The following is a 13,348-nucleotide window of genomic DNA, read 5'->3' as shown; positions in this document are numbered from 1 at the left end:
TAGCTGGATGTCCTCTGGCATGGTCACAGGCTTTGAAACAAATCAAGAGTGTTTGTTAAAATTTATGGTGGGCAAAGCAAAAGAGAAGGTAGAGCAAATGAGAAGGTAGGGCAAAAGGGAATTTTTGATAATGCAGGAGTAGGACTGAGCGAAGAGGAAACGCATACAGCTTATTGAAGTGTTTTGGTACTAGTTTCTGTTTTAATTTCTCTTTGCACAGTGTATACAGTCAATAGACAAAACATAGTTAGAGGGGACTCTCTGGTATGGTGTGTTGTTACAGAGAGGCTTGTGTAGTTAGGGAAGTGCGCTCTTCTGTTCAGCACAAACACTGGAAATTCTTGCTAATTCAGGACGGAAGTGGAAAACTAATTGAGGAAACTGAAGGGAAACCTAACCTATGGCAGTGCCATATATGCTTCAGGCTTTCTGACATGATGTTTTGATGCATACGAAAAAGACTGTTAAGAGAAACAAGAAACTAGATTAGAGAGAGACCAATGGTGTAATTTGAAAATGTAGTTCCTGTGTGTTCTGCGGGATCAGAATGGGCTTTTTTGATATTCATTTTGCTTTTGTGATTCAGTTATGGATTTCAGCTAAATTTGAGGCTGGGTACATGACAGTTACATTTTAGCAATGTTTGCAACTTTCTTCCAATCCAACAGCATATTTAAATAATTAACATAAGTAAAGAAAGATGACCATTGCATTCTCCTAGTCTGAAATGGAACGTATTTATTCTCTATATTGTATTGTGTATGTTTGTGTTTATGTGCATATATCTATATATATATATTCACGTTTGCAAGGCAGGGTTAATATCTTTATTAGAACAGGCAACTGCACATCACCTGCATGTACTGAATCACAGAAGCAGGTTGATTTAAAAAAAACCCAAACAGAAACCAACAAACCCTAAACCCAAAACATTTTGTTTCAAATACAGAATAAAATTACAAGTGGCATTTCAGAGTTAGTAGAAAATCTGCAGTCCTGATCCACTGAGCTTATTCAGTGTCACCCATAAACTTTTGTCATGTCTTTTGTTATGGAACCAAGAAATTACTGTTTCCCACCTATGGCCTGCCTATGGTCTGTTAACCAGTAACTGCAATTACTGCACCAAGGCTGACTTTATATTCAACACCTGTGATTTGCTTCTCTTTGGGAGTAGTGACCTGAGTACCCAACAACTAGACTTCTTAAAGTATTTGTTTACAGTAGTGTGAGCAAAAGCATCTAACAACAGCTAACACTGTCTATGTAGGTATGTCCTTTTCTGCGGAGGAATGCACAGCTTCCGTGGTGCTTACCTGGTAGAAGAAGCTGTGATTCCACTTTCTCTCAATCTGTTTCCCTGGATATATCCCTCCATCAATTAACACAAGGTTATGTGTAAAATAAGAGTAATTTCTTTCCTTCTGGCAACTCCAATGACTGGAAGAAGCTTTCGTGCCTGAAAGGTTTGTCCTTCTTTGCTTTTTTTTTGTTGTTGGTTTGTTTGATTTCCCCTCACCCCCACCCCTTGATTTGGTGTAGTGAATGATAGTACAAATGTACAAATCAATGTACAAATGATAGATTTGGCATCACACTGTACCATGTCTGGAGTCCAGATTAGTACCATATGTTGGTGAGAGAACCTCAGAGTTGGGTTCCCTGGTTTGGGGAAATCCTGAAAGCAATATGAAAAACAGGATAAAGTATGTGGTGCTGTTCTGTTTTATCATGTGATTATCCTGTCTTAGCTAATTCCTTGCCATGTGCATTGCAAAAATGATGTTTGTGTGTTGACAGTTGACTTTACCATAGTTCTTCATGAAAGACATATTATATGAGATAGTATACTGAGTGTGGTGGGACTACGTCAGACAGGTAGCGAACTTGCGATTCGAGAAAGATCAGGTTAATGTATTGGATGAGGGCACTGCATAATGTGAATGGATGGGGACCTGTGCTCTTAAGCTAGCGGCAGACATTTTAGCTAAATGTTTGAAGAAGCCAGGACAGATGTCCCACTTTTTGAAACAATATGTAAGCCATTGTAAGCCTCCAGGTTGTGTTTGAACCGTTTTGCTCCACAGACTTATGACCACAAGGATCCTAAGATAAAAACACCATGTATTTTACAATAGCATCTGATGTACACTACTCAGAGGTGCTTCTTGGACCAGCCATCTCCTTTTCCTTCAAATCACTGTTTAGCATAGGAAGCTTCCCAGCACCTCTCTGTGTGTTTTGTCATCCAACATGTATAAGTTCAAAATTAATCCTACAAATTGGTAGCAAAGGTCATAATGTTTGGTGATGTGATTTATAATTTAACCCATGAGTTACGCTGTAACATTCCTTCAGTGAAGTGTCCTTACAGAGTAGTCAAGATCTGTTTCTTTTACATTCAAAGCTTCAGATTCAGTAAACTGCAATTTTTCAGCCCACAGCTGCTCTCTCCCTTAGTATTCTGTATTTGTATTTTAGAGTCCAGGAAAGTCACTGTGAGAAATGGTTGTGCTATGACTATTTCCTAGAGACAGAATTGTCTATAAATATATATATTTTACTATATATGGGTTTTTTTTTCATGTCACACAGTGTGTAGAACTAAATAAATTCCAGCTATCTCTTGGACATTAATGTAAGTGATGGTCAACTATAGAGACCGATGGGGGTTGGTTTGTAGCAGTATTCTCTTTTTTTTCTGTATTTCTATTTCTCCAAGTAGATGGAGGTATTCGTGTACTGAAGCATAAAATCATAGAATCGTAGAATGGTTTGAGTTGGAAAGGACCTTAAAGATCATCCAGTTCCAACCCCCCTGCCATGGGCAGGGACACTTCCCACCAGACCAGGCTGCCCAAGGCCCCATCCAACCTGGCCTTGTCAAATATCCTACCCTTCTGTCAAGTTATGCATGGAAGGAGGTACTTGGGATGGTTCTAAAAAATCCAGCCACTTTTGAGTGTCTGTAGTGTAGTATGGCTCAGTGTGATGGACAAGATGCAATCATGAGGTTATGAAACGGTAAGACTGGGTGATAAGCTTTAGCAGGATAATTTCTCTTCATGCACTTCCTTCAGTGTTCTAAGAGTTTTCTATCCAAGATGAAATAGTGTGATACAATTGTAGATAATTTGCTGGTTTAGTGGCCCTAAAATATCATGGTTGCTCTGTTTCTTGTATAGTTGACATGACCCTGTTCTGCTGGCTTTCTTTACTTTTCTCAGTATGAAAGGCTGTTAAATATAAATGGATCCTGCTTGCTTTTCAATAACTTGCCTGCCAGCAAGAATGAAACAGCTGAATACTGCGCATGTGTCTACCTGCAAATCAAAACAAAGCTTGCTCATTGAGCTCTGGGTTTACTCATTTGACTATGTCACCTTAAGTTTGAAAACTAAATAAGAAATAAAGAATATAGCCTGAGTCTGGAAATCTTGTTGGCTAAGAGGTTAATTTAAAGTATCGATGGCCTGTCAGTTCCTGCTCTCAGTGTTTGCAGCCTTTTAGAGGAGCATCCCAGTTGTAGGGAGGAATTAATCTCTGTAGAAGGCTCCAGGAGCAATCATTTACCTTTCACTGTAGACCTTGAAGTGCCACAGGTCATCCTTCAGGGCAGGAATACTCGTGTGTATTACAAAACTGTTGCAGTAGCCATTTCACATTGACGCCAGGGCCAGGAACTGTGTGTTTCAGTGGTGCAGGAGTGGGGAATTGCTGTTCTCCTCCCACCAGGACTTAACAGCTGGGTTTGCATCCCTGTTCCTCGGCGCCACCCCTCCTTGCACTGTGTACTGTGTGTTGATAGGGGTGAGTCACCTCTTTTTATTATGTTTTGAATACTTTCCTCTCAAATGTAGTTTATTTTCTGCAGGGAAGGGAAAAAAATAATGCTGTCCTGGTTCCTTATTTTTATCAGAGCTCTGCTAACAACTTCCAGCTGAGGGAGTTCTTGATGTTTTTGGCCTAAGATATTTAGCTATTTGAGACTCTTTACATGTTTTCCCCCAGTATATATTAACTGAGGGAGGGAGAAATAGTTCCTGTCAGTAAATATATTCATGAGCATGCTTGCCACCTTGCCCGCACTTACCTCCAGAAGTCTGAACACTTAAGGATTATGGGGGGAAGTTTCAGTCCTGTTTGGAAGTATTTGAATCAGCCTTGTTACTCCATTCTCTTGCTGCTGCTGTAGCTATGTTCTGACTTAATCTACCTCGTTGTATTAAGAGGTGTTCAGTTTTAAACAAATATGTATAATTTATAGTCTGCTTAAAAACACTCAGAAGTAAATAAACTAAGAAGACCAGAGAATCATAAAATGGGAACTTGTACTATGAAGCAGAAATTATCTGAAATTCTCTTTCTTCCTTTTTTTTCCCTGAATATCTTTTAAGCAGCACAATCCTCTATCCTATTTCTAATGTTACTGTTTTATTGATTGCTTGGCTTATGGTCTGATGAAGTTCTTGAATATTCCAAATATTGTACTTGCTAGCACATCTTTTATAAATGGAATTTTCAAGTTTCTTAATAACCTTACCCTTCTGTGAAATTTACATGAATGTTACTTTGAAAGAAAACATTAAAAATACTTCATGTTGACCTTTTGCCTGTAAGAACCACTTTAACCTGCTTAACTATAATTTCACAGATCCTACTGTCATCAGTTCTTTGCCCTTTTCCTAGCAAAGTTTCAGACTAAAGCTGGAAAGGTATCTTGTTGCTTTGGCAAGGCTGTTTCTGTGTATTGCAAATAGTAGTCTGTCTGAAAAGTAGTTCTTTTTAGGTCACTGGACTAGTATCTTCTTTAGGCAAATGATTCCTCCAAATTACTTGATAATATTATTGCTATCGTAAAACTTATTGATTATACATAGATATACTTCAGTGAAATGTAGTGATTCCAATAAATACTCCAGACATGTCTCTGTAGGACTGGGGAGGTGAGAGGGGCAGATGATGGAAATCAAGCTTAGTTTAAAATGAGAATTAAATGGCATTTGTTTTTGAGTATAGTGTCCTAACTACCTTTTTCTTGTTATCCCCTCCAAGATGTTTATTTATATATGGCAACATATTACATTGCTCTATTCCTATCCGTTGAGCTGTCTAATGCAGTTCTGCAGAGTGGGGAGAAGACTTTGTGCTGTCTATGCGGAGTCATTGCCTTGAGTCCTCTGGTTTCTAGTATGGTCTGTGGCGTAAATTAGACTTTCTTGAAGGCTGCCAGCAACCACCAGGACTTATCCTATTAATTGGGGCCAGCTGGTGACAAGTATGTATTGCCAAAAGTACAGCAGCTCTATGCAACCCATTACAGCAGCTCTTCACCACCCAGCTATTCCTTTAGTGACCTTGAACCTTCCAGTAGTGATTTGCAAAGCTGAAGCCTTAAATCTGGCACCTAAAATACTACTAGGTTTGAGTTTTTTAAATATATTTGTTTAATCCTAACTCCCCTGCCTCTTCGTGAGATTGGGCAGTCACCCTTCCCTACTTAGACATAAATCTGTTTTAGAGTCCACTTGAATACATGTGCACCATTCTTTTTTCAAAGCACTTAGAAAAAACATTTTTGTCTACTTATTAAGCGCTATGGGTATTTCTTCTATTGACCACTGAGCAGAAAAGTGTAAACTTTTTGGAAGTTTGCTGTTCTCATGCGGTAAAGACAGAGGTTCCATATTCTGCCTCTATGTCGGGAGCATCTCTACACCTTTCAAAACATAATTTTAGGTAAGCTGTTGTTTTGCACTGTCTGTCTGTGCGCTCCAAAGTGACTGATGCTACTGTGAAGGGGTGGAGCGGAGCAGCACTGCTACATTGACTATGTTTTCTGGTCTGTGGTGGGGCTTCTCCGTGGAACTGCCAGATAAGTAAATACTAATTCCAGGCTTCTGAATGCTTACAGTGAGAACAGTCAACATTTCATTAATTCTAATTGTTATTTAACAGGACAATGTAGTTACACTGTTGGCATCATGTTTGGGAATTTCTTGACTTTTTTTCCTTTGCAAAGTCAGTCCTTTCAGTTTGCTGACTGAATTTCCTGTGCAACTTCTTTTAAACTGTTGGGAGTTGGGGGGAACCTTTTTTTTTTCCATTTTCACAACTAGTTTTTCCAGTGATCCTTCTTGAACATGAAAAGCAGTAGAGGAAAATCCTTGGGGGGAAAGGAACATGTTGCAGAGAAGCTGCGCTGAGTGGCTTATACTCCGTGTACAAGAAGTTTCGTGGGCTTGCTTCAAGCTTAGATTTGAAATCTCCTATTTTAACGATGGCCAGGCCAAGTCTTGCTCTGCTTATGAGATCTGACAAGATCACCATCCATGTGATTTCATTTGTTGCATTCATGGCAGCCTTGGGGAGTGAAATAACTAGAGCAGGAATGAAGCTGTGCTTTCCTGCACAACACAACTGACCTCCATGGCAACTTGGCCACTAGGAAGAACAGCAAAGATTTTAAATAGATAAATAGATTCAGTTTCGTCTCTGTGTATTATGTATTTATGTAAAATGCACAGTCACGTGCAAGGGTTTGCTTAATTTGTTAACCCATAGACTAAGTGGGAGATGACCACCTACCCAGGTGCTAGGCAGGTCAAGCTGAACTGAAGTTTGGGGAACTGGAGTGCTTTGTAAAACTGGTCATTCCCAAGCATCCTCTTCAATTCTAGCTTACTGTGTTTGACCCTTAGTCCTGATGTTGTAAAGTTAGCACCTACCCATAGAAAAATTCTTATGCATTATTCACCTTGAAGGAAATGTAAAAAGCACTTTAGGGGGCTGATCTTTCTTATCTGCAAATGTGAGACAATGCATGTAAAAGAGAAAAACAGCAGCGTAAAGAGCTGCCAGTTGGCTCTGAAAAGTTGTTTTCAGAAATAACACACAAGTACTTGGAATAGAACCTGTTCTCAGTTTAGGGTAGCATAGAGAATGCTTAAGTTTGAGAATGACATCAGAAAAACTAACTTGAGAGTTCAAGGATAGGATTTTTTTTGTTTGTGGGGTTTTTCTTGGGTGGGTTTATTTTGATTCAAGGATAGTGATACCATTTCGGCCTGTTAACATCCATGTTATATTCAAATCTGCATGAGTTTTACAGGTCATCTAGACATTTGATGCATCATGTACTAAACAAACACAGCAAACCTGAATAAAGCAGATACATTAAACTCTAACAAAGATGAGTAACTTTCTGAAACAACAGTCACATAAATACTTTTTATTTTTGAGGGAAGATTTGACACATCTTGAAATGAGATATTATCTTATTTTTTCTACTGTTTTAAAGATAGTTCTTTTATAGACTTTTGAATGCAAAAGAACCCCCCAAAAGATACTAAGCAACAGGAAAGATCATTCTGGTTGGAGATGAAGGATGAGAAATTTCAGCCTCCAGACAACCTTTACTTTTGCATTCCCTTATAATTATTTCAGTAGTGTTGTCTGAGTATGAATATAAAAAGAAATCGTTGTGACCTTGATGTATTTTGCTTCCAGAAAAAATGAAAATACTTGAATATTTCAGTGGTTTAATGAAACTGTCACTGAAGAGGTGTGATCAAAGTCCTAAAAGAGTAGCAAATGTTGCCTACCTCCTGAATTTGTTGTGGCATTTTCAAAAACAAGCGGTGGCTTATTTTTATTAATAGGTAAGTTTACTCAAATAGAGAGAGGTACTGAGAAAACAATTTTCTCTGTTTTAGTAAGTGGTTCTCCCAATGAAATGGAAGAGATTAGAATGATTTTGTCGCATACTTAGGTTTTAAATGTTGTATTGAAAATTAAACAAATAAAGATAACATTTGGTTTCGTGAATACTTGCAGCTGTTGTGCTGACCAAAGTAGCATTCTCAAATAGTCAGAAGAAGAGATCCAGCTTATCTGAAAGCTGTACTGGGACATAGGCAAACATGGGATGGGGGATGAGCCCTGGAGCTCCCGGAGTATAAAACTTAGGCTGTCTACAGCAGTGGAGGTGGGAGCTTTATGTACAGGGCATGAGGAGCACTTGGCACAGGACTGCATAAATGATATATAGGAGAGGAAAACGCACCAAAAATACCAGAAGGTATTGAGTGTAATCTGCCTGAATGCAAAACACAAACTCCCTCTCTGCATCTAAAATAAAATTACTGTACACACAGAGAAACGGGCATTTTAACCATACTTAATGACTCTTTGTTATTCCTGTTGTTCCATTGTAAGTAGGGATGACAGGTGCAGGAAAATCCAGTTCAGGGGCATCAAAAAAGTATGCCAAGCAGCCAACAGCCAGCAGAGCATGAAGCAGAACAATGGTCACCACAGTTGCCAATGCAATCCTCCTGTTGTCATCTCGGACAGCAGGCCAAAAGGTCATCACCAAAACGGACCCCGAAAGACACAAGGAGAACACCATCAGGACCCAGCGCACAATTTTTTGCGGTATGATCCACAAAATCGCTGTTGGAATGTAAACGAAGAGGGAGTAGCCATATACACACACATCTCCAGGAAAGAGTAGTATAATGTTCATAACTTTACTGTTCCTCCACATCAGGAATCCCCAGAGAGCAAGGGGAACAAGCCAAGCACATGCATAAATCGTTGTTGCTGTTATGGACACTTTTCTGAACTCGGGCATGTAGCGGTACGTGGGCTTGCCCAGATGGATAAAGAAATTCGAGAGATTGCCACTAACAGCAATGGTAAAGACAAGTGTGGCACATATCCAAAAGGGACCATAAAGGTCAGGATTGCTGCGAATATACAGCCTCACAAAGTTCTTCCCTGGTACTGGGAAAACTGAACCTTTGATTCTGTCTAGGACCTGGTAATTGTCCACATTGAAGAACGTCTGGTAGTACTCAAATGTGCAGCCTGATGAAGCAGCCTGATGTTCCCAGCAGGTCTAGACAGGAGATGGAGCAGGAGCTGGCCTGTGAGTTCCGCTTCTTATGTTTTGGGGGAAACTTAGTCACAATCTGTTGAACTTGGATGGAACGTAAGGCAAATGCAGCGTGACTGCTTGGATTTGGGGGATGCAATCTGGAGCTGAACTGGCTGTATGCTATGCATTTGACTGTGAGCTCCCCCAACCCAAGACACGGACAGGATGCTGACCTGGGATTGATCTTTAGGAGTAAGGATAGGATTAGCTTATCCTGAAGCTAAAGTGGTCCCTCGTACTACTGGGTGAGCGGCAGGACCGCACCATGTAGTGGTAGGCTAGTGTGGGACAAACTGTACTCCTCCTTCACAACTACAAGACAAGAAACTTGTGGTCCTGGTGATAAAAGCCAGGATTATCTTTCTGTGCACCAGCAGGGTCTCTGCCATCTATGTATGGATATGGGGTTGTGTGATACAGCCTTTGTGAGGAGATCCTTTTTTGTTTCCTTTGTTGGCCATAATGGATCTAGCTGGTAATGTTTTTGATTGCAAGGTCTTGGTAAAAGGCCAGTGGAAGTTAAACACTCAGAAGTAGGAGGTGAAAAACCCGGTCAGACTTAGCTCACCATCAAATCTCAGTACATCCACAAGGCTTATATTCAGCCTGTTGGCTGATGCCAGTAACAAGCTACTTCAGAGAAAAAAAGTTTTTCTTTAGTAATTATTGTTCTGTTCCGTGGCTATTGCATCTGCAGGGAGAGTTAGGAAAATTGCAGGAGTCCCATTAGAAATGTTCTATAAGATAGGCTCCATGGCACCACAGACTTTTTACTTCTGTCCTAACAAGACCTGTGAATCTCCAACTACTCCTTTTTTACCCCCATTTCCACATTTCTAGGAATGAAGAAAGACTGCATAGTCTGACAGGAAACACTGTAGAGATTTAACGTGTTTCCAAATGCATCTCTCCCATCTGTTGCAATTTCTTGATTGATGAAATTACAGGCTTGCCTACCTCTTGTTGCCTCTTACACTGTTTTCAAGGGTGTATCATTTTATGTCTTGGGCCCGTGTAATTTTCTTTGGGGCAGAAGACAGTTGAGTTCCTGGGGCTTAGGTTGCAGTCCCTTTGCCTTTTTCTCTGATTATCACAGCAAGGCTTGAGCTCTCTTGGGGAGAGACAGCAATAAGGAACCATTGAATAGCCATTTTCTAAAAAGCAAGGACGTTATTTCGGTCAGAGGCACTGCGAAGGGAGCACATAACAAAATGATGACTGGCTTTACACTATGCTGATCTTGCTGGGACTGTCTGAGTTTCATATTGGCCTTGACAGATCTTTATCTCAGGCTTGCTTGTTCAGTTATTATTCCCATGTACGTACCTTTTTCCCCTGCACGTGATTGTTGTTCTATTGTTTAAGGACATCTTCAAAGCTAGTCAGTGCTGCCTACTTCCAGGGACCAATCTTCAAAGGAGCGGACAGCTGCATGAATGAGTGCTTAAAAGTTACATTCATTTTCCTGAAGGATTGTAAAGGCTGTTTAGTGAATCCAGATTATAGGTGGAATTATCTTGTTGACAGTGGAAAGATTTCATCAGCCTAGCTGTGTCTGCCATGTTGGCACTTAATTTGCCTTGGTTGAAGGAGACCAGATGTTGGTAGAAGATGCTGAAGGTGCTCGCACCCTAGTATTGTCACGATGTTAGTGCCCTGTTCTTTTCTGCACACTAACCACCGTATCTGCTCTTTGAACTCTCACCTGGTACGTCCATCCATGTCCAGCTTAGGCCCTCTTGGCCCAAGGATCTTTAATGCTGCATAATGTTGTGTGTCGTCCTGTGGTTATTTCTCAGTGTCTGTATTTCTTTATGTTTTCTTTTACCTGAGTGTACATTGGTAATGCCTCCTGTGTTTGCTCTGTTTTCCTTTTTCCTCATATGTGTTATAAAGTCTCGATTAGTCTCTCTTCATTTGTGAACTTTAGTGTTCATTAAACTTTTATTCAGATTATGTATGCGTTCCTTTATCAACTTGCCTGTGATCTTCATTTGGGCAAGAACTCATTTTTTTCAGTTTGTGCTTTTGTATTAAGTGAGATGGCACGTAGAAGGCATAATATAGGTCTGAAAAGGACATTTTATTATTTAAGACAGGCATTTTTCTCATGTGCAAAGAGCAGCCTTCTCTATGATTTATATTTTCTAATTGACTTGAAATAGATGAGTAATTTTGAGCTGCATGAATTAATTTTGCACTGTGAGCCTTTGGTTTTGTATTTTATTTTCCCCTGGTGTAATGTCTCTTTCCTGAATGAATCCAGAGTGCTGGGAACAAAGAGTTCGAGGCCTTGCTGTATGCTTCCTGATACCTGGGTAGGGTTTTTTTTCGTATGTGATCTTACTTGCTGTTGGTTGTTGTACTCTGGCAGAGCATGCTTTCAAAGATGGGCAACACAAGTGCTGTGTGTAACACCATTGATACTTTGATTTGATACTCCACCAGTTCAGTTAGGTCACATTAGATCTCCTGCTGGTGTTCAGGAAGGGTGTCTGCTGTAAAGCAAATAATGAGTTTAATGTAAAAAAAAAAAAACAGAAGTTTAAGCACTGTTAAAAAACTGGGTTTGATGATGCAGTTAGCTGGAGAAAAATCCGAGGGAAAAGAGATGCAAACACCAGACTTGAAAACTTAGGAAAGTGTTGTTCCTTGTGTTTTGCCACTAAGGAACTTTTATTGTATTTTGCTGTACTATAAGTATTTGCTTTAAATTTAGTGCTGTTCTCATGTGAGAAGAATAACATTTGTAGTAAAAGCAAGCCAGTGCAGTGCCAGGACGAGGCAGGTATGCCTTGTACATACTTAAACTAATAACTGACTTTAATACTAAAAATATATATAACATCAGCTACTCTGAAAGTGAAGATTGACACTCAGTTAACAAACAATATTGTTTCCAAAGTCTGTGTTTAAAAACTAGAAGGGCAAAATACGCAGTTTTCTATATATTTTCTTTCCCTGTAAGCAAGCAAGAGATCCTAAGCAGCCTACTTCTAAGGCTTTCCACCCTGTATGTGATTGGAAGAGTAGGAGACTTGTCATGCAAGCTTTTCAGCATTCAGTGTTATCTGCATGGGAGCACCCCACCACTGAGGCTCTGGAGATTATTTGTGTCAACGGCAACTTATCCAGAGAAGCAGGAAAGACTTCTTGAGCAGCGTGAAGGAAAACAAACATTGGTCATAGTCCAGTGTTGGAGCAGTGAAGATGTGAGTTTTGTAAATAACATATGGGTACCAACCTGGCATCTTAGCTGCCTACCTGAAATAGTGCATGCAGAGCACAGAGGTGGGGAGTGGGCTCTTCAGAAGAATTTAGCACATGAATGAGGTGCTGCTGGGAATTTGATAGTAAAATTTGCCTTCAGCCTGCCTGGGCAGTACCTCCTGTGCTCAAAAAAACTGGTAGCTAGCTTCCCAAGGCAAAAACCTAAATTTATCCAATAGTTGCATAACAGAGGAATGAAAAGCTGCTTTTATTGCTCCTAGATGTGATTCTAATTTTCAGTACAGTGGCATCATAACCAATTAATATAAAATTCTGGGAAATCCACTATTACGGAATTCTGTGATAAAAGGTAGGCTTTGATATATGATTGTATTTTTGTATCACATAATGTGAATGACTTAAGTTCTGTGTAAGTAGGGTTTATTTTTCATGCAGTTAAAATCCTGCAGGCTCTGTTGTTGTGGAACTAAAGGCCAGTCCATTCATGCTTTATAGTAAGGGTACATTTATGAATTGTTCATAGAGGGCTAATAAATAATTAATGTCTGTTATTAAATTGGTTACAGGCATGAAGAGTGTGTATTATAAATGGCAGTAAGAACACTAGTGGAAGGTGTTAAAGACAGTGTTTTGTCTAACCACTGCAGTAAAATCCATAACAAATGACCCTTTGTTAAAATGTATATTAAACATTTAAACTGCTTAATGCAGATTTATAAATGCTTTATATCTAATACTAAATACAATCCCAGGATTTGACTCCCACCCTCTAGTGAAACCCTGCTGAGGAGGGAATGAAACAGGATTGGCTTTTTGATGTGACACTGAAATCCAGAGCTGTGAATGGCTGGTTCTGTGCTGACAAGCTGTCTTGTACCATACCAATAGAAGGGAAATTTAGAAACTTAATATGGTTTATAAAAACACATAGGACGAAGTTGAGCATCAGTAACTTGGAAAAGAGGGTGTTGCAGCTCGAGTGCCAAATTTAGAGTCAAATATCATTTTGAATCAAGTTGAGAGTAAAAAATGATATTCCTAACAAAAATTTAATTTCTGTATTTAAACAAGCTGTAATGTTTTGTTTATTGTTGCTTTTAATGCAGCCAGCTGCTGATGCAAACACAAATCTTGCATTTAATGCAGATTTGTGTATACATGTACTCTTTCTTGTAA

At 39.6% G+C, this 13,348-nt stretch overlaps 1 protein-coding gene and 1 pseudogene across 3 annotated transcripts in view; one reads left to right on the top strand and one right to left on the bottom strand.

The window, feature by feature from the left end:
• Positions 1-13,348, top strand: part of SSBP2 (single stranded DNA binding protein 2) — a 192,292-nt gene that overhangs the window by 12,258 nt on the left and 166,686 nt on the right. The window lies entirely within an intron of this gene.
• Positions 8,135-9,767, bottom strand: LOC138733459 (protein YIPF1 pseudogene; annotated as a pseudogene).

This window comes from Phaenicophaeus curvirostris, chromosome Z (genome assembly GCF_032191515.1).
Source record: "Phaenicophaeus curvirostris isolate KB17595 chromosome Z, BPBGC_Pcur_1.0, whole genome shotgun sequence".
Taxonomy (NCBI): domain Eukaryota; kingdom Metazoa; phylum Chordata; class Aves; order Cuculiformes; family Cuculidae; genus Phaenicophaeus; species Phaenicophaeus curvirostris.
Note: the sequence above shows the minus strand (reverse complement) of the source record. Positions and strands in the feature narration are given on the sequence as shown.